This window comes from Magallana gigas, chromosome 2 (assembly GCF_963853765.1).
Source record: "Magallana gigas chromosome 2, xbMagGiga1.1, whole genome shotgun sequence".
Taxonomy (NCBI): Eukaryota; Metazoa; Mollusca; class Bivalvia; order Ostreida; family Ostreidae; genus Magallana; species Magallana gigas.
In genome coordinates this window covers 29,150,363-29,171,502 of record NC_088854.1, presented here as the reverse complement: position 1 = coordinate 29,171,502, position 21,140 = coordinate 29,150,363, and the positions used below count along the sequence as shown (strand labels likewise).

General features: G+C 33.6%; 1 non-coding gene across 2 annotated transcripts in view; it reads left to right on the top strand.

Moving 5' to 3' along the window:
• Positions 1-20,307, top strand: part of LOC117688587 (uncharacterized) — a 31,952-nt gene extending 11,645 nt beyond the window's left edge. Inside the window, exons 3-5 of one of the 2 annotated variants that reach the window (XR_010710971.1) lie at positions 8,945-9,074; positions 17,738-17,800; positions 18,504-20,307. This is a non-coding gene — a transcript (uncharacterized protein). The remainder of the gene's footprint in view (positions 1-8,944; positions 9,075-17,737; positions 17,801-18,503) is intronic. The other variant, XR_010710970.1, reaches the window with a different exon arrangement.
• The last annotated feature ends 833 nt before the right edge of the window (positions 20,308-21,140 follow it).

The window sequence follows — 21,140 nt, the reverse complement described above, 5'->3', positions numbered from 1 at the left end:
TTTATTACGAGCAGATACTAAAAAAGATGCTCGAGGAACGTGTCGTCTGAGTTTAAGTGAGTTTATCGGTAATTGGCTCAAAAATAAACTTCCGGCTCCCCCGTATGCATTCTGGGCTGATTCACTCAGCTAGAAATGTAAGCATAATTTGGCAAATTAAGATGACTTAGTAAAAACATTGCATTTATTGATAAATCAATTGGATTTTGTCTTATTCACACCCATTTATAGTAAGGTTTCATTTCTTAATTTGATCTGTTAAGTTTATTGTCAGGCTTGGCTACATTTGTGATCGGACATCAAAGGAATTATGTGAATCTTGAAACACACGTTTCTTATGTATAATTTTGTCTATTTATATATGTGTTGAATCGTTGATTACTCAAGAATGTGAACTTTAAATTATACGGATTAGATTCTAATTTAAAAAGTGAAGTTTCTGATGTGAAATATAAGTTTCTTTTGAGTTAAAAATGAAAATGAACAGACTGAATGAACGGTGAGCGCAAGGTGAACGCTTTGTGAACGCACAGTGAGCACAAAAAATGGGAAAGTAGAACGTTTCACAGACTGTATTTACATATATAAGTTTATTTTAATGTTAAGGATGCCGAAGAGAAAGTCATTGACTGGTAGAAAGGAGCGAGAGAAAAGGAAGTTGATGAAAAGGCAAAAGAGACAAGATCACAATCCACAAAATGAGATTAAGACAGAGTCTCCTGCTGACTTGGGTCCTCCTGGGCAAGGTTTGATTGGGTTACCTCCTGCTAAGGAAAAACCCATGGCCAGGGTGCGGGCCTCTCCTTGTGAGAGAATGCACTCGGCCCCGAGGTTGCCATCTCCTCGGGGAAGTCGTCTGATTGTCCCAAAGGACAAGGTAGCATCCCCTGACTCCCCAGTGTGGGTTTGTACTCCACCGAGAGTACCTGAATTAGACATTTGGATGATGTCAAGTTCAGCAGGTCAGGCGCAGCTGATACCTTCCATGGGGGAAGAGGTCAGCAGGACTTTAAAAAAAGATGAGTGCCAGATAGAGGAACACAAAGGAAATATAGAGGAAACTAAGAAAAATATAGAAGAATCAAAGAAATTTAAAAAGAAATCAAACAAGTATACAGAGAAATCAGAAAGATATGAGAGAAATGCTAAAGAGATATCTGTGCAGGGATATAATACATGTATTGGTAGATGCAAAACAAATAACACAAAAGGAAAGAAATTTGAATTTGAAAAAAATGGGAATACATATTTGAATGAAAACAATATGATAAGTGATGGAAAAGCTACTACAGAAGTTACTGGTAGAAAAAATGATGATAAATGTTCAAAACATTTCAATTGGTCTGTGCAAGGTTCATTTCATCAGGGTGATCCAATGTTTGGGGAAAATGCTGGAACTCAGTGTGTAGCAAATTCTTTAACAGCATTGGCATATCATAAAATAAAGAATTGTGAGCAATGGCAATCTGAAGATATGAACAAAATATTGGCAACAGGAGATGAGATGTATTCATTTCTACAGTGTAGTTCAACAATTGCAAACAGATACCTTTTGGTTAATGAATTACCACAGTTTTTTGAATGCTTTGGTAGAATGTTTGAGTTTAAAGCAAACGAGTCTTTACCAAGTCTGATTAACTTGGCAGATGTAGTACTGAATTATGATGACTTCAATGCTTATCAGGTATTAGAGGCACTTCATATAGCCCTTGATGACAACGATGGTTGTTTTGTGTGTTTTGGTGGAAATACATTTTTGATTGGGAAATGCCTTCATAGTTTTTTTACATTTGATTCCCACTCGAGGTCATCTGCAGGATTACAGAGTGTAAATGGTAGAAGTACACGAGTTTTGTATAAATCAGTTCAAGATGTATGCAATCATATATCCTCTCTGGCTATATCAATGGGTTACTCTGAAGCAGTTGAATGTGAAATAACTGGAGTGCAATGCTCAATTAAACAGCTTTCATTGGGTATAGAAGAAGGTATTCGAAAACAAATGGATATCAGTGATGAAGAACGTGAACTGTACAAGTCTGGAGAGTTTCAATGCAATATTAGTAGTACTGGTTTACAAAATGATGATGAAGTAGAATTTGTTGGGAGTGAGAAGCGTCAGAATAGATTTTTACCTCTTTCTGATGATCAAAAGAAAACACATTGTGAAATCTTAAGAATACCATATTCAATGCACAGATGTGAAAATCAACATCAGTATGGACAGGAAATAACAGTGCCAATGACCACTGTACCAGTTGAGCCTGATGGAAATTGCTTCTTTAGATCAATCTCATTGTGTTTAACAGGAAAGCAAGACTATCATCACATGATACGTTTAGCAGTATGTCATCATCTGTTGGAAAATGGGTTGCTTTTCACATCATTCTTAAGGCCAGGTGAAACTTCTATAGAGGACCACATTTCCTCGTCAGGTATGAGCATGGATGGAAAATGGGCAACGGAAATAGAGATTCTTGCACTGTCCCATTTACTGAAAACTGAAATTCATACGTACTCAGAGAATAAATGGGTTACTTTTTCTGGGTTAATGGTAGATTTACAGGAAAACATGACATCATTGGGAGGCATTTATTTGGATCATAAGAATCAGAACCATTATAATGTTGTTACATCTATTACATTGGGAAAAAATGTGCCTGCAACATCTCAGAAACTATCATGTTTAAAGGAAATCAGTAGGAAATTTGCAGATAAAAACCGAAAGAGACAACTACGAGAATCTGTTTCATTCCATAATGAAAGCAACAAAGTTCAAAAGTCAGATGTTACTGCTAAAGAAAATAAATTGTACAAGCAAAACGTGAAGTACAAGACGGACTTAGAATTCAAAAGAAAATGCATTGTAGATGCAAAGAAAAGATACAGAAATGATGAACACTATCGTGACAATTTAATACAAATCGGTATTCAACGATATAAAACCGACCAGCTGCACAAAGAAAAGATGAAAGAAAAAAGTAAAAAAAAGTATGAAACAAACGAGCAACACAGAGAAGAAGTCAAGGAAAGAAGCAGACAGAAATATAAAACAGATCAATCATTCAAAGAGGAAGTTAAACAAAGAAGCACACAGAAATATAAAACAGATCAGTCGTTCAAAGAGGAAGTCAAACAAAGAAGCACACAGAAGTATAAAACAGATAAGTCATTCAAAGAGAAAGTCAAACAAAGAAGCATACAGAAGTATAAAACAGATGAACAGCATAAAGAAAATGTTAAAACAGCTGGTAAAGTTAAATATCATTCCAATGCAGAAACAAAGATACAGATAAAGGCTTCTGTGCAAAAACAAAGAAATGCACTGCACAAAATGCTTGAAAATACTGATGAAGTGGTGAAATCATTTAAAAATTGCATTAGACATGGACCGGAATACACATGTTGCTGCTGCCATCGCCTTTTGTTTGAAAACCAGATACAAGGATGTTCACTTGAAATGTATGAAAAAAATATCAAAGCAGTTCAAGTTGCAAATTTGTGTATTGATAAGAAATATGTTCATAGTTGTACATCTGCATGTTCTGAGAATTGTCCCAAATCACGTACCTGGATTTGTTTTACATGCCACAGAAAAATTCTCAGTGGAAATGTTCCTGCTGAAGCAGCTTTTAACAAAATGTGTTTGGAAGATATTCCTCCAGAGCTCAAAAGCTTAAATACTTTAGAACAGCATCTTATTGCTCTGCATATACCTTTCATGAAAGTAACAATGCTTCCAAAAGGTGGCCAACAAAATGTACATGGACCTGTTGTTTGTGTGCCATCAAACATAAAGAAAACTAGCAGTTTGCCTTTGGATGGAAATGAAAATCTTTTGTTACGAGTTAAGCTCAAGCGAAAGTTGTCCTACAAGGGATATTATGAATATCAGTTTGTTAACCCAAATCACATTAGAATAGCTCTCAATTATCTGAAAGAAAACAATCAGTGGTATCATGATGTTGAACTCAACACAACATGGGAGAAAGATTATGACCAAAGTACGTTGTTTAGCCAGCCAGAAGTATTTGACAATGAAGAAATAGCTGAAGAACAGAACAATGAAATTGAAGAAGTTGCTACAGATACTTGTTTACAACCTGTTGATATTGCACAAGATGTCTTAGATCACTACTTTGACGATGTTTATAATATAGCTCCAGGTGAAGGACAAAATCCAGTAAGAATGTTGCAAGAGGAGGGCAATGAAGCAAAGACATTTCCTCACTTATTTCCAACTGGAAAATATTCATGGAATGAAAGTCGAGATGTAAGGATAACACTTTCTCGATATTTCAATAACAGGTTGATGAATGCAGATAATAGATTTGCAAAGGATACAAATTACATTTTCTTTTGTCAATATCTATCTGAATTAAATCAGGTCATTGAGAAAACACAAATTTCAATTCGCAAATCTGTATCAAAACTTGATGGAGGGATACCAGTTACTACAGAAATGTTACAAAATCCTGTTGTACTTGCAAAACTGCTCAGGAGTGATGAAGCCCTACGATTTATGCAACCAATTAGAGGAACACCTGCTTATTGGTCAACTGCACAAAAAGATCTTTTTGCAATGCTTCGACAACTTGGAATTCCAACATGGTTCTGTTCTTTTTCTGCTGCAGAATTCAGGTGGAATGAAATATTGGGCTCGATTATGTTACAAATGAATGACAACAGAAATCTCTCCGATTTAGATTGGTCTGAAAAAAGTGAAATTTTGAGAAGCAATCCCGTTACAGTTGGAAGGATGTTTGAACATAGGTTCCATATTTTCCAGAAAAATGTAATAATGTCCCGAGCAAAACCTATTGGACACATTATAGATTATTTTGTAAGAGTTGAGTTTCAGCAGAGAGGTTCTCCTCATATGCATTGCTTGTACTGGGTTGAGAATGCCCCAAAATTAGATGAAGACAGTGAGGAGAGTATTTGTCAGTTTATTGATAGGTATATCACATGTGCTGTACCATCAGAAGACACTGACCAAGAACTTAGACAAACTGTACTGGATGTGCAACAACATAGCAAAAGTCACTCAAAATCATGTAGAAAAAAAGGAACAGAGTGTAGGTTCAATTTTCCTAAACCACCATCTGAGCGTTCATTCATTTCAAGACAATTAGAACAAAATTTGGATGATTCAAGGAATGAATTAAGTTCTGTGCAGGCAAAGGAGATTTTGTTGAATGTATGGAATGAAGTAACTAATGATGCTAATACGTGTAGAACAACAGAGGAAATATTCAGCAACATACAGCTATCACAGGATTTATATGAAAAAGCACATAGAGTATTGGCCTCTAAAACCACCTGTATTTTGAAAAGAAATCCAACAGAAATGTGGACAAATCAATACAATCCATGCCTGCTCAAAAGCTGGGATGCTAACATGGACATACAGTATGTACTGGACCCTTTCAGCTGCATAGTCTATATTATCTCATATATTTCAAAATCAGAAAGGGAAATGGGAATGTTACTTAAGCAAACTAAAATAGAAGCAGCAGAGGGGAATTTGAGTGCACATGACACCATCAAGAGAGTAGGGTCAGCTTATCTCAATCATAGAGAAGTTAGTGCACAGGAAGCAGTTTACAGGGTGTGCAATCTTAAAATGAAAGAGAGTTCAAGAAAAGTTAACTTCATTCCTGTGGGAGAAAATCCAACTCGACTGAGTAAGCCTCTTCGGCAAATAACAAACAACAAGAAAGTCAAGATTGGTGAAAATGATGTGATTACGGAAGATGATGATGATGGTGATGAAGAAAACAGTTTATGGATGACAAATATTGTGGAAAGGTATGAAAACCGACCTCAGTTGAATCTTTTCCATAAAATGTGTCTTGCTGAATTCTGTTCAGAATACAGAGTACTTAGCAAATCTGAAATTCCAAAGGGCAAAAAGGATGGTGTATATGAATTGAGAAATGGAAAGGGTTACATTCAAAAGAGAAGCAGAGGGAAACCAGCTGTTATACGTTACCCAAGATTTAGTCGTGACAATGCTCCTGAAAAATTCTATCAATGTCGCCTACAACTTTTTCTTCCATACTGCAATCTTAATCAATTGAAACCACCTGGATTTGATTTGTACCAGACTTTTTATGAAAATGGATATGTCAAAGTGAATTCAAACAGAGATTTAGAAACAGTGAAAAGCATTGTGGATAGCAATCATAATTATTTCTCAAAGAATGAGGATGATATTGAAAATGCTCAGGATGCTGTAGAAATGCTTGGTGAACCAGAAGATGCGTGGGCAAATTTATGTCCAGAATCAGAATTAAATCGAAGAGAATGTTTGAATGAAAAATCAAAATCAAAGGAAAAAGAGAATACAGAATCAGAAGTCACACACGAAGTTGAAATTAGTGGTTCTGAAGACATTGTTTATCATTTGAGAGAAACTCAAAACACTAGAAAAGAGATGCTTCCCTTACTGCGCAGTTTGAATGAGAGACAGAGGCAGATTTTTTATGCTGTTCATGAATGGTGTATTAAAAAAATATCTGGAGAGAATGTAGAACCTATGCACATTTTTATAACTGGAGGAGCAGGGACAGGAAAAAGCCATCTGATAAAGACAATACACTATGAAGCATCTCGTCTCTTTGAAAAAACTTTGCCTTCCCCAAATGCAATATCTGTGATTTTGACAGCTTTTACAGGAACAGCAGCATTCAATATTGGAGGAAATACCATTCATCATGTTTTTTCTTTATCAAAAGCTTTACCAATTCCATATCAACCCCTGAAGGAACAAAGTTTATGTGGAATAAGAACAAGATTAGAGTATTTGCAGATTTTAGTGATTGATGAGGTTTCCATGGTGTACAAAAGGCTACTGTTTTATATTCATGAACGACTTGTCCAAATCAAAAAATGTAAAAAACCTTTTGGTGGTGTATCTGTGATAGCAGTTGGAGATTTCTACCAACTTCCACCTGTCAAACAACGAAAAGATGAGAGGTTGTATAAAGAAAATGGTTCATATCCAATTGATTACTGGCTTGATTTTTTTAAAATTGTAGAGTTGGATGAAATTATGCGACAACGAGAAGATAAAGCATTTGCAACCGTTTTGAATTCATTGCGCATTAGGACATCTGAAGAACTTATATCAGATGATGCTTTGTCAACACTTCAAGAATGCATTAGAGAAGGACCAGATGATGTTTTACATGTTTATTCTACAAACCAAGAAGCAAATGAATACAATCTCAAAATGTTGCATAGGAATTGTGAACAATTAATAGAAGTCCAAGCTGATGATTACCAGAAAGACAAGACAACAGGAAAGTTAACTTTACGTGACAAACCTTTGACCAGTTCCCGAGCTGATGGCCTCTCTGCTTCATTACTTTTAGCCGTGAATGCACGAGTAATGCTAACACGAAATGTAAGTGTTGAGGATGGACTAGTGAATGGTGCAATGGGATATATTTCAAATTTTGTGTTTAAAAGCAAACAGCCTGTAAATGCAGTAGATGTAGTTGAAGTCATCTTTGATAGTGCAAATATTGGTAAAATCCAAGGGAAGATGACATCCAAGGGGAATGTGGTCCCAATTAAAAGAGTAGAAGAAGAGATAAATGAAAAAAATGTAAAGAGTGTTGTCAGACATCAATTTCCACTGAAACTCTCGTGGGCATGTACAGCACATAAAGTTCAAGGCATGACTACCAAAAGTGTTGTTGTCAATTTAGATCGCACTTTTTCTCCTGGGCAAGCATACGTAGCAATCAGTCGCGTAACTTCAAAAGATGGTCTATTCATTGAGACTAATGATGAAAGTGTCTTGCAGAAAAAAATATATGCAGATTTAGATGTGAAATTAGCTCTTAAGAGTATGGAGAGATACATTTTAGATGAAGACTGGATATGCAATGTAGCAAAAAATGGAAATTACAAAACAATTCTTTTGTTTAATGTACAGAGTTTGAGAGGACATTTTCAGGAGATAAATTGTGACAACAGATTAATGAAAGCAGATTTTGTTTGTTTAACAGAAACATGGTTGAAAGAAGAGGAGGACATTCAAGATATTGAAATTTCAGGCTTTGATTTTCACCATGTTGTACGTAACCAGTGTTACGATGATAGTGAAGATCTGATGACAAGACTGAGAAAAGCTAAAGGTGGTGGGGTTGGAGTGTACAAAAAAGAAACAAAAGAGACAATTTTGATCAATGCTTTGGAATACAAGAACATAGAGGGAATAACTATAGAAATACATCAGGAAGACACTGCGATCATTACAGTCTACCGGCCCAGTTTACTGCCTGTGAACAATTTTCTTAAAACATTACAAAAAGTGGTGGATTTTTATAAGAGACGTTATTGCAACTTGATTATTATAGGTGACATGAATGAAGATGCCAAAATGCAAGGACCCATACGGAGTTTCTTAGAAACAATGGGATTTATGCAAATAGTTCATTTTTACACAACAGAGGGTGGAACAATATTAGATCATGTATATGTAACTGATCCTCTAAAAACCTGTGTACACAAAGCTTCATTTTATTTCAGTTATCATGAAGCTATTGAAATTCATGTGAGAACTAAATAAAAAGGTTCAGATTGATTTTGAGTTCACAATTTTTTTAACAAGGATTATTTTTAGTTTTGCCTGATGAAAAATGAATTTACCGGTTGTTGATATATTATTAGATACTTTCTTTATTTGGAAGCCTCAGTTTTCAAAAGATTACGTCTTCTTCAATATTATAAAATATGTTGCCTTTTGAATTTGAAAGAAATTTTCGTACTTAATTCCTATGACATAACAATGTTCAGAGGACATATTTAATATCTGTGTAAAGTGATTTTTTAAATTTGTGAGATACTGAGAATCAAATTGATACTGTGTTTACAATGGATTATATCAGTTATACATATGTACTTATATTTTTCATTGTTGTTTTGACAGATGTTTATTTGGACATGGGTTAGACTCTTAATGCATACAGAAATCCTAACAGTACATGAAATATGCATAAAGAATGGGAAATGTACATAAGGTGAAGAGCTGAAAAATGAAAAATGGCTACAATTTGAAGGTAATAATGCCACAAAAATTCTTAATAATGAATTGATTTACAATTCAAATTGCTGGAACTTTAAGAAACTGTATTTGCAATATAATTTAAACAGAAAAGTTCATGATATAGGTTCTTTTCTTTGTATGTATTACATTTTATAGCGTAAACATGTATAAACATCTTCTTTTATGCATTCAATATTTCAATATTTTTAGTAAGAAATCTCAGTTTAATACTTTAAGCAAAGAAATCTTTCTTATGTTGTCAATGAAAGAAAACTTAAGAATATGGGCAAATGAAGTGAGCCAAATGCCTGTAGTATAACAAATAAATAAAGATGATACATCTCCATGATAACAAAATTTTCTTTCATATCAATTTGCAAAAAATCTGAATAAAAGAATTGAATAATTTGCTGTTGAAATACCATTTATGGACAAAAAGGTTCATTTACTCAAAACACAATATTTTCACATGAGTAGGTCTTTCCTCCATATTACCCAAAGTTAGGGTAAAAATGGTTTATGCTTAATCAAAAAAGATGCACATAATTTGTAGCTTTCCAAGAAATACTTAAAGAAACAGTACATCGCCTCGTATGAAAAAAAAAAGCGACTTGAAAAAATTTTCTGATCGGGTTTGGTATTTTTGTACTACTCATAAGTTTATTAAATTTCAGAAAATTTTGAATATATCCATGAAGTCAATCTAATTTTTTTCATTAAAATTAATAATGTAATTATGTATAACCCATAAATATATACATCGCAACGTATTATAGGTTTCTGCCTTCTACACTATTATGCATGAATATTTACTATATACATGACGCATGCAGGGCTCGCGAAGATTCTCTTGCACAGGTTTGTTGATAGAAATATGTCTTTTCTTCTTCTCCTGGGTAATTATTGTTCAAAGTTTTTAAAATAACCAGAATTATAATTTTGTAATAATGTATTTTGCGTTTTTATCACAGGAGTTGCTACAAACTAAATTCATTATGTAAGTGAGGCCCCTTAAGGGATTCTTTTTATTAACAAAAAAACTTTTGAAGAGAAAAATATTTTCTTTAGAGAAGTTTTGTTTGGCATAATGTCATAAATTTCACATATAATAATTTTACACTGAATACTAAATTAAGATAATTGAATATGATTTTTATTTATCGGAAGCTATAAGAATTCTGCTCTCTGTGTTCGCTTGTCTCATTTCCAAGACAACATATACTTAACTCATGCATTATGCTGATACCTAAACTGAAGGTTTTTTTGAAAATTAGTGTATATATATGTAAAAATTTCATTTAAGGAGACCAATTTAGGGTTTTTTGGCATAAAAACTTAAATAGCAATAGCAAAACAACCATATGTAATGAACACCAACTATAGGTTATTTGCAAAGTTTTAAGAAAATTGACCATCTGGATTTTTTGGGGGGACCATCTCAAAATGCAGGTATATATACCTCATGTAAAAATGTATAATAAATTGTCATTTTACACTCTTCTGAGCAAATTTGTAAAATATTTCTATTAATAGGAATTTTCCTCAAATAGAAATATGTCATAAGTCATCACGTTCTAACACATATATAAAAAAAATACTAAATTATACAGTCTGGTGTTAAGGGACAGCTATCTCAAAATGTAAAATTGCACCAAATTTTGCTATAAATATGGAGTATTACAAATGTAGATTGAGGTTAAGGATTCATTGAAAAATTAAGCAAAATAACCCCAAAAAGCATTATTCTGTGTATAAAATTTCAACTGAGAACAATTTTTACTTTTTGAAATGTTATTTGTTATAACGTACTCCTACAAAGCCTCATTTTATATTAATGTCATGAAAGCTTAATGGCAACACTCTTCTACCATAAAAAGGAAAAAAATGTTTGTAAGGAAAGATTAAAAATAATATTTTTATCTATCTTTGTTTATTGTGTTCAGTTTTAGAAATGATGTCGAAAAAATAATAAAAGGTATAAATACATTTTATTTTACTAGAATGTGCAAAAACATGTGCAATGAAAACTTAAGTCATCTTCCTTAATTATATGAAAAAGAGGTCAATTTCTTGTAAAGAATAAAAAGTTAGGCTCATTTGTTTTCTTCAGTAATTAACTGCATGAGGTAGTGCCACTTAATAGATCAAGAAATACTTTCATAAATGGTTAAAGAATATTTTTTCACACAAATCTTCTATACAAATCTTATTTTACATAATATAATATAACAGCATTGAATTGAGGTCTCTTATTAGATTTTATGATCTCTGTTTGACACATGAGTTATGTTCAAAATTCTGCTAATCATTAATGACATTTAGATAAAGTCAGATTGATAAAAATATCAGTAATATAAATTTCAATGATTAAATGTTTAATTATACACCCCCCCCCCCCCCCCCCCCCCCCCCCCCCCCCCCCCGCGAACAAAGTTTGGGGGGTATATAGGAATCACCTTGTCCGTCCGTCTGTCTGTGCAATCGTGTCCGGTCCATATCTTTCTTATGGAGAAACATTGGAAGTTCTTACTTCACACAAAGATTGCTTATGACCTAAGGGTGTGTCATGACCTTGACCCAAGGTCATTCGTACAAGGTCAAAGGTCACTGGCAGAAAAAATGCAAAATTCGTGTCCGGTCCATATCTTTCTTATGGAGAAACATTGGATGTTCTTACCTCACACAAACATTGCTTATGACCTAAGGGTGTGTCATGACGTTGATCCAAGGTCATTTGGGCAAGGACAAGGTCACTGGCAGAAAAAGTGCAAAATTCATGTCCAGTCCATATCTTCCTTATTGAGTAGCATTGAATGTTCTTACTTCACACAAATATTGCTTATGACCAAAGGGTTTGTCATGACCTTGACTCAAGGTCAATTGAGGAAGTTCAAGGTCATTGTTTCAAAAATGCTTAATTCTGTATGCGTCATGTTTTGTATTAATGGAAATATTAGAAGCTAAAATTTGACACAAAGCTTGCTCTTCTCAGGCCACATAAAATTATTTTTAGATTCTCATCCCCGTGTCTCTGAAAATGGCCTGCCCCGATCAAATTTTTATTTGGGAAAAAATATGTGTGGAAAAAAAAATTTGGAAAAAATTGGGCTCAGTATACCAATAATTCAAACTTTTTAAATATTAAATGGCTGCTTGACATGTGGATTTCGTTTGATTCGAGTCATGGTTGTTAATGGAAGGATGCAAATGTCCTCATGTATTTACAGTTAACTTAAAATAAAATGGAATTAAAGGATAGAAATTGGTTTGTTTACTCCTATTAGCATTAACAGTTTGAAAAAATAGAGCAGTTGTTATTTATAGAAAATGGACAGTGAAATAGATTCATCCAATATTTTCTATAATAGAAAAAATATTCGCGTTATGATTTTTTTTCTTTGCGGGGGGTATCAATTGTGAGCTTGCTCACAGTACCTCTAGTTTATAATGTAAAATAGATTTGTGTCATGATAATCAATAAACTATAAAATCAACTATCAAACTTTAATATGATACAAATAGTACTTTAATGCTGTAAATTATTACAAATCAAACATTCTGTCATTATTTTCAGAACCAATCATGATTTTAAACAACTGTTGAACAAATCATTTAATTAACCTACATTCCTATAACGTATTGTCGGAGTAAAATGTATGTATATCAATAACTGAAAGAATTTTTTCAACATCATGCATTTTGTATTAAAGTTACGACAGTCTTTAAATGGTAGATGTTAAAACTTTACCTTGAATCTGCATAAAAAATCTGTCATGCATGTGACATAACTAAGTAGATGTATGTATGAACACTTGAACAAGTGAAAGCGTATCATTTTGCTTAGAACTTAATGCATGAAACCTATCTTTGTTTATGATAATTAAAATTGAATAAAATTATCTGTAATCATTTTAAGTAGATATTTACAGGTAATTTATCTATTTATCTTTTCATATTTATCTATTCTATTCACTATCGACGGTTTGTTATTGTCATTTTTATACTTTTAAAACAGTAGATATATTAGTTTGGGATGGGGGTTGATCTTGAATGTTTGAGGGGGTTTGTTCTTTAGGTTGCAGAAATGTGTTGTGCATGAAAATGTACATCTTCTCAAGCCAAGGGTTTTTGGTCCACTGTGCTCCCCATACACCCTTGGCAGATTTCATTGCGAAAACTCTGTGACGAGCTCCATTTTATAATTTGCTGCAGCTGCAAGTAGCTGATCCAATCGCAGTGCTTGTAAATATAAACTTTAAAAGAAAACACATGTTTGATCTTTGGTAAATCATTCGGTGCTTTTAACAAATTGAGACACAAGTTCTCGAGTACAGTTCCTCGCCAACGATGGTCTAACCAGATCGTTTTAAGAACCTATATATTTTACTGGGATTGAACATAGTTCTACAAACTTCTCAAGGCTCGCTTGATTGCATGGGAAGTAAACATGGCGAATGTAGAAGTTGCCCATCCTTTTAGTATATACCTTCCTGCTTATGGTTATTGCTTTTAAAGGTTCAATTTTTGCTTTATTTTACTTAATTTCTTTGGTCCGCAATATTTATGACAACTATACGAGGTTTTATGACATGAAAGCTTTGATATAAATCGGTGACCTTTTCATTCCTGGTACAGGTCCTTACAAAACACTGTGAAAAAAACATTCCGTGCTTTCCGTAGGTTATAACTTAATTCATATTTAATAGCATCGTTAATTATGTTCCGATATTTGGTAGTCAACATGTTTTCAAGTTGTATTAATGCCATGATGTGTTTATACCTCGTTGTTTATTTTGATTAAAATGTAAATATGCAAGGGGCGCAACTCAAGTTGCTCGCTAGATAGCGCCACCTCATCACCGAGTTTTCACAATGAAATCCGCCAAGGGTTTATGGGGAACAAAGTGGACCGAAAACCCTTGGCTAGCTAAGATGGAAAATGTAGTTTGTTCTCTAGTCTCTCTCTCTCTCTGAACTTTAAATATATGGCTGCTTGTGACATGAAATTGCAAATGTTTGGGATAGTATTTGATACATGTAGAATTAAATTCAAATCATTTTATATACATTACTGTGTTAATTAAGTGAAATATATTTTTGTAACAATGATATCTAATTACAGTCATCCAAGTTTAAAGAAGGAATTTGTAAAAATTTATGTACCCAGTACTTGAGATGCAGATAATTTAGAATGTTGGGAAACTTGATATGTATTATACATATTTCACAGACTTGGTGTATATTTTTTTTTTTTAAACTATAGTTCACAGTAGAATTTTTATAGGATATGTTTCTTCATAAATTTTGTTAAATTTGTTACTATGGTAACCATATACAAGAGTAAAAAACCCTCCTTATTAGCAATTTACTTGTCCCTATGACATATCTTTAAGTTATGGTGCATTTCTTCTGAAATTTGGCTTAATTAAAAGTTCTGTTACAGTTAATATTACACTTACAGGAGTATAAGCAACTCATCTTTATAAAGTCATTATGACATCATAGGTTAGGTAATGTCAAGCTAGCATCAAAATGAAGCAAAAAAATAAACTAAGGCCTTCACAATTTAGAGTCATATAGCTTTAATATTTACGGACCAATAACTACATACAAGACCTTAAATGATAGGGAAATTTCTATACTTTTTAGCTCACCTGAGCTGAAAGCTCAAGTGAGCTATTCTGATCACATTTTGTCTGTCGTCCGTCTGTCTGTCCGTCTGTCCGTAAACTTTTCACATTTTCAACATCTTCTCAAGAACTACTGGGCCAATTTCAACAAAACTTGGCACAAGTCATCCTTAGGCAAAGGGGATTCAAAGTTGTGAAAATTAAGGGCCACACCCGTTTTCAAGGGGAGATAATTAGAAATTAAAGAAATATTTCGAGAAATTTTCAAAAATCTTCTTCTCAAGAACCAGAAAGCCAGGAAAGCTGAAACTTGTGTGGAAGCATCCTCAGGTAGTGTAGAATCAAAGTTGTGAAATTCATGACCCCCGGGGGTAGTGTGGGGCCACAATGGGGGGTCAAAGTTTAACATAGGAATATATAGAGTAAATCTTTAAAATCTTCTTCTCAGAAACTAATCAGCCAGGAAAGCTGAAACTTGTGTGGAAGCATCCTCAGGTAGTGTAGATTCAAAGTTGTGAAATTCATGACCCCCAAGGGTAGGGTGGGGCCACAATAGGGGGTCGAAGTTTTACATAGGAATATATAGAGTAAATCTTTAAAAATCTTCTTCTCAGAAACTAATCAGCCAGCAAAGCTGAAACTTGTGTGGAAGAATCCTCAGGTAGTGTAGATTCAAAGTTGTGAAAATCATGACCCCCGAGGGTAGGGTGGGGCCACAATAGGGGGTCGAAGTTTTACATAGGAATATATAGAGTAAATCTTTAAAAATCTTCTTCTCGGAAACTAATCAGCAAGGAAAGCTGAAACTTGTGTGGAAGCATCCTCAGGTACTGTGGATTCAAAGTTGTGAAATTCATGACCCCCGGGGGTAGGGTGGGGACACAATGGGGGGTCAAAGTTTTACATAGGAATATATAGAGTAAATCTTTAAAAATCTTCTTCTTAGAAACTAATCAGCCAGGAAAGCTGAAACTTGTATGGAAGTATCCTCAGGTAGTGTAGATTCAAAGTTGTGAAATTCATGACTCCTGGGGGAAGGATGGGGCCACAATGGGGGGTCAAAGTTTTACATAGGAATATATAGAGTAAATCTTTAAAAATCTTCTTCTCAGAAACTAATCAGCCAGGAAAGCTGAAACTTGTGTGGAAGCATCCTCAGGTACTGTGGATTCAAAGTTGTGAAAATCATGACCCCTGGGGGTAGGGTGGGGCCACAATGGGGGGTTGAAGATTTACATAGGAATATATAGAGTAAATCTTTAAAAATCTTCTTCTCAGAAACTAACCAGCCAGGAAAGCTGAAACTTGTGTGGAAGCATCCTCAGGTAGTGTAGATTCAAAGTTGTGAAAATCATGACCCCTGGGGGTAGGGTGGGGCCACAATGGGGGCTCGAAATTTTACATAGGAATATATAGAGTAAATCTTTAAAAAACTTCTTCTTAGAAACTATTCAGCCAGTAAAGCTGAAACTTGTGTGGAAGCATCCTCAAGAAGTGTAGATTTAAAGTTGTGAAAATCGTGACCCCTGGGGGTAGGGTGGGGCAACAATAGGGGGTCGAAGTTTTACATAGGAATATATAGAGTAAATCTTTAAAAATCTTCTTCTCAGAAACTAATCAGCCAGATGATTCTTTATAATTGTTCAGACTTTGGCTCCAGGACAATTCTTCGGCCTCACAAGAAGGTTCCGAGTTTGATGTAGCTCTATATCCCATATATAAACAATTGTTAAGGATCTTTTTGAGAACTGCAATACTCAGCATGTGATATGACTATAAAATCATCCTGTTAGAAAAGGGACTAATGATTATAAACATAAGAATATCCAGGGGGAAAAGTGGATTTTATTATACCCCCCGCAAACGAAGTTTGGGGGGGTATATAGGAATCACCTTGTCCGTCTGTCCGTCCGTCTGTCTGTGCAATCGTGTCCGGTCCATATCTTTCTTATGGAGAAACATTGGAAGTTCTAACTTCACACAAAGATTGCTTATGACCTAAGGGTGTGTCATGACCTTGACCCAAGGTCATTCGGGCAAGGTCAAGGTCACTGGCAGAGAAAATACAAAATTCGTGTCCGGTCCATATCTTTCTTATTGAGAAACATTGGAAGTTCTTAATTCACATAAAGATTGCTTATGACCTAAGGGTGTGTCATGACCTTGACCCAAGGTCATTCGGGCAAGGTCAAGGTCACTGGCAGAAAATATACAAACATTCGTGTCCGGTCCATATCTTTCGTATGGAGAAACATTTGAAGTTCTTACTTCACACAAAGATTGCTTATGACCTAAGGGTGTGTCATGACCTTTATCCAAGGTCATTTGGGCATGGTCAAGGTCGTTGGGAAAATAGTGCAAAATTCGTGTCCGGTCATTATCTTTCTTATGGAGAAGCATTGAATGTTCTAACTTAACACAAATATTGCTTAGGACTAAAGGGTGTGTCATGACCTTGACCCAAGGTCATTTGGGCAAGGTCAAGGTCACTGGCAGAAAAAGTGCAAAATTCGTGTCTGGTCATTATCTTTCTTATGGAGAAGCATTGAATGTTCTTACTTCACACAAATATTGCTTATGACCAACAGTTTTTAAAAAAGTAGAGCAGTTGTTATTTAAAGAAAATAGACGGTGACATAGATTCATCCAATATTTTCTATAATTGGAAAAATACACGCATTATGATTTTTATCTTAGCGGGGGGTATCGATTGTGAGCTTGCTCACAGTACCTCTAGTTTATACAGGATCTACATGTATTATTGTACATTGTCCAGATTGTTTGTATTATGACTCCATTAAGCTGATTTTATCATACCTATTGTTCTTCAGGTGAGCGATGTGGCCCATGGGCCTCTTGTTTATTTTACCTTTTTTAAGGTATATGAAAATTATTCCATTTGGTAACTTAAAAAAAAATTCAAAATTCTGCAAAGAAATTAAATTTTAAAAATCAGACATCATTAAGCTTTTTCATAAGAATATGAACAGATAGATTTGGTAAAATATTTCAATGTTTTTGTTTTACTTTTATTTTAATCCTTGAGATGAAAGTTTCTTCAATATATGGGATATGAAGAACATCGAGGGCCAATGAACTAGATGTTTAGGTAAATTTTGACTTGACTGTTTCTTCAAAAATCATGAATGCTGCAAAATCTATTATAATGTATTGAATTTTTCCAGATAACCACAATGACTGTTTCATATTGGGTATATCCATCTAACTTTTTTTAGAGCCGGCAGGACATCAAAGTAGTGCCATTCAGCAAAATAGTTCTTGTACTTGCAGAATGTATATACATTTATTATTATACTTTCATGTTAAATACTGAAATCTGATTGGTTAAGATTATTATTACCCTCAGCTTTAGCAATACACTTAGCAAAGGGTAACACAGCAAATTGTTACATGCACGTAAATGATGCGCGTACGGTTCACCATAGAATTCAAGCAAACCAGTAAAAAATTCTCCAAAATTAAGACATTCAGTATGATAAAATAAATAGTGCCTGTTTGGGAGGATAACAGTTGAAATTGACACCCCTCGAAAACCATTGTCAACCTCCGTTTCGCGTCGGTTGAAAATGATTTCCTCGGAGTGTCAATTTGAACTGTTACCCTCCCAAACAGGCACTATTTATATATTGTGACATTTTTAATCGGAATGCTTGACAGATGTCAAAAAGAGAATTTGCAATTTTAAAGGCAAGTGTCAAAATTGAATTATCATTTGAAGGAAAGAATTCAAATTGTTTTATGTACACACTTTCCTAAATTGTAAAATTCCCTACTTTTCCTTTTATTTTCAGAGTTTTTCAATACAGAGGCATTTTGCCAGAAAACAAATCTGACTTCACACCATGAAATTTGAACCAGAGAGAGACAATTTCATGAGCTTTTATTTAAAGGTTCTCTTGTTGGTGAACAAAAATAAGAGCTGGAGCTATGAACCCTAATGTTAACATTTAATACCACCTATGGAAAATGCATTACTGGACTGCATACCCATTTAAATTTTTATGTCAAAGACATTCAATATTTCCATTGAAAAATCTCATGTAAAGTAAAGCTAGATATTGCCATGCATGTAGAGCATGGTTAATTATATTTTTTATCACAAAAAATTGTTAAGCTGGTAGATGCCCATAAATTACAAGCAATCCTTGCCATAATTTTATACCTTACACAATGAGTTGTGGAGGGTATGATAATTGTGACCTGTCTATCCATCTGACTTTGGTCCTTTTCTTTTCATTGCAACTCCTCTGAGAGACTCTTAACATAGTGTCATGAAATTACTCAATAAGGACATAATATGTAGATATGCATATTCAAGTAAGATTAACTTTTCCTATGTGAATTTTTTTTTTTCAATTTAGAATTTTGGTTTAGATAAAATAAACTGTTTTTGACTCCAGCCAAATTTATTTTGTACATTACAAAGAATTGGTGATTTTGTAAAGATACTTGCAGAATGCAGTGGGACTTGAAGAGCTTTTTGCTGCCTACAATTTTGACCAACTTGAAGAAAATCCAAATTTGAATAATTTTTATTTATTTCAGACATTTCCCCCTTTACATGTATTTTTCTCCCTACTCTAGTTTTGTGTGGATTTGGACTCAATAATGCTTGAACGTCATTGCATTTACAGTTGGCCTTTTAGTCCCTCTTATTCAGACAAAATAATGTGATGTGATTATATAAGATGTGATATGAAGATAATATGTACCTAGATATGTGTCCATATGTTCTTATTCATGAAAAATGAAAGATTGTATCATTATCATTATGATATTTAGAAGAAAAAAAATTTTTACTTGAGGAAGAAAAGTGCCTTGCGTTATCTGATATGTGTATTTTATTTGATAATCTATAACTTTGTCATTATACAAGTACATGTAGTTGTATTCTTCTTTGACAATTTATGTGCAAAAATTCATGCAATGATTTTGGATACTAACGATTATTTGCTTAAATATGTAAGAGTGTATGTTATCTTTAAACATTATCCATAGTATGTTCAAAGTAATGCTCCCATAACATTTGGAGGATTTTTAATCAAAATGCACATACTCATGAAAAAAATGTAGTTGAAATTGATAAAAGGGAAAAATAACCAAAGTATTTTCATTGACAATTAAATTATCATTTTTCACTCGGAAACACTTACAATAAAGAAAACAGACTCAATAACTGATAACTTTGTTAGTTGATGTGTATTGTTGTTGAATTCACAAATGTTCGGGAATATTTTGGGTCACTCATATACACCAATTTACAATCCAATGATTGATTATTTTATCAACGTGTTGGACATTGAATCTTTTTAAAATCATGAAAAAGGTAACACGTAACCCATCTCTTTATAATTATCATATATATAACACCTAAGGAAAGGTATACAAATTCAAAATATGCAGGTTTATTGTCTTTGAATAACTTCACGACGTATTCAATTGTTAGATTAACCATGTCAGCATGTTATTGTTACTTTTCATTGGTTTCATTTATTGTTTTAAAATTTTATTCCAAAATTTTCAGAACTTAATATTGTGTTTTTGGATTTTTTTTCATATATAATTGCCCAATTGTTTAACAAATAATGCCATATAGTCAACAAATTGTGTATTGCTGAATAAAAATATTTATTCTTTTATTAATGAATTGTTTTTGTTTTCTTTATGCCATAAAAGCAAAGTTGAGATATATCAGTCAGGTGAGTGTGAGGAACTGGGAATTTTGAATAAAATTAAAAGTTTGTGACTATTGTTCATTTATCTAGTGTACTATACAGTTTATCAAGCAATTAAAACAGACAAAGATAAAACGTTAAAATGATAACAACGGTTTCTTGTCTTTACTGTTCCAGTAAGAACCAGAAGTGAGGGTTGAAAAAATCAAACTAGTTTAACACATCTCAAGTCAATGTCTATCATCTAAAGTTTTGTTTCTTTACACAAAGTTTGGATGTTTAAATCGTTGCCATTTTCGAGATCTTGTTGAGAGAAGGATTTTTCTTGGGACCGAAATGGAGGAAAGAAAATTTTCAATGAAAATAAAAGCTGGTTTTCTTGTTCATTTGCATAATGTACATAATTTTTTATCAGGCTTAATGAAACAGTCAACGAAAAACATCTCGTTGAGTAGAATGTTTAAAAATCTAAAGTAAAAAAAAAATTCTATTGTTTGAACGCTTCAAGTGAGAACCGAAAGTGAGGTACGACGAAATGAAACCCGTTAAACACATGTTCAATCAAATGTCCTTTATCCGTATAAGTTTTGTGTCTTGATCTCTCAGTTTCTGAGTTCTTGTGGGTACTTTTTTTTTAGATGCCTCACCGGAAGTAGAACTTTATATGGTTTTTTTACCATGTATAGATGATCTTTTGTATTTCTATAGCTTAAGTGTCACTTCCATGCTAAATAACCAGAATATTTTTAAAAA